This window comes from Raphanus sativus, chromosome 2 (genome assembly GCF_000801105.2).
Source record: "Raphanus sativus cultivar WK10039 chromosome 2, ASM80110v3, whole genome shotgun sequence".
Classification (NCBI taxonomy): Eukaryota; Viridiplantae; Streptophyta; class Magnoliopsida; order Brassicales; family Brassicaceae; genus Raphanus; species Raphanus sativus.
In genome coordinates this window covers 12325842-12327362 of record NC_079512.1, presented here as the reverse complement: position 1 = coordinate 12327362, position 1521 = coordinate 12325842, and the positions used below count along the sequence as shown (strand labels likewise).

General features: G+C 46.9%; 1 non-coding gene across 1 annotated transcript; it reads right to left on the bottom strand.

Annotated features, from left to right (window-relative positions):
- Nucleotides 1–1154: 1154 nt before the first annotated feature.
- On the bottom strand, nt 1155–1261 carry LOC130508829 (small nucleolar RNA R71). Its single transcript, XR_008943012.1, has one exon. It is a non-coding gene; the product is annotated as a small nucleolar RNA R71 (small nucleolar RNA).
- Nucleotides 1262–1521: the final 260 nt, after the last annotated feature.

Here is a 1521-nt window from a genome sequence, read left to right as displayed (position 1 = left end):
TTAGGGTGGTAAGTGAACTGATCGGACCTGTTCTCTAAAGCTTGCAATCGATCTTCATCCCAACGACAGTTAGGTGGTGAGATCGATCTGCAAAGCGATCACCACCACGACAGTGGAGTGTTCCAGCTGAGTGATCCGAGTTCTAGAAAGCACTTCATCGCGTTTGAATAATTGTTTGGCTCCAATTCAACACCCAATGAAATACCCTAGGCTAGCTCTTGTTTAATTGAATCAATCTCGTGTTTATTTTGCTTGTTAGCTATCGCCTCTTTTAACCAAATCATATTTTCTTCTTAGCTTGATTCTGAAACTTATAGAACTAGAGTGTAGACTGGTCCTCTGGATTTGAATCTCAAATACTACAATTGCATCTGTTAACTTGGCAGTAGCAAGGATTCATTTTTAGTGTATCAAGTTTTGGCGCCGTTGCGACGGGGACCAGATTTTTTACCTCTAATTTTCGGTTTCATATCTAGTCTAAGATATCTAACTCGTGTTATTTTCTTTGTTTCAGCTGATGATCCAGGTGCATGACCAGTAGACATACTCGGAGCAACGCACAAGGACCATTGCATTAGCTTTCTAACGAGGAACTAGCGAGATTGGAACGACAGAACCGTCAACAGCCGAGATCAACGAACACCAACATGGGTGATCATCCAGATGATCTCACTGCTGCGTTTGCACTCATGCAACAGCAGATGCAGCAGATGCAGCAGACGATCCAAGCGCAGCAAGCTGCTGCCGAGCAAGCTGCTCTGAATGCTGCGAACCAACAGGAGGAAGTGGTCCAGATCGGCCAGAGAAACTTACTGCGTAATCTGCCTGCTACGCGATCTGCCATAACCCCTCCACCGTGCACTAGGCAAGACTTCGAGATCAAGCCAGCCTTGATAAGTCTAGTGCAAAGGAAGATCTTCAATGGACTTCCTGCTGAGATACCGATGGACCACATCGAGCACTTCAAGAAGATGTGTGGTTTCACTAAAGCGAATGGAGTACCACCCGATTACATCAAGTGTACTTTGTTCCCTTTCTCTCTTGATGGGAAAGCTGCTCGCTGGCTTGATTCACTACCCACCGGATCACTCACCACTTGGGAACAAGTCCGAGAGGCTTTCTTAAGCCACTTCTACACGAAATCGAAGACGGCAGCTCTGAGACAGAAGATCGTGACCTTCAAACAGCTGGTGGACGAGCCGTTCTGCGATGCTTGGGAGCGATTCAATGTTTACCGCAGAGAGTGCCCACATCATGGTTTTGAGGAAGACTATCTGATGGGAGTGTTCTACGATGGAGTAGGCTGGGAGTACAGGAACGCTTTGAACTCAGCCAGTAAGGGAGACTTCATGACTCAGTCCACTCAAGGTGCATTCGAGTTGATTGAGAACATGGCCTCAAGCTCAGCTGACAATAACCGCGAGACTGATCGCACTCAGAAGGTGAAGAGCATCGACAACAGCAAGATTGATGAGCTCTCTGCCAAGGTCGATCAGCTGATTAAGAGTAACCAGAACCAGG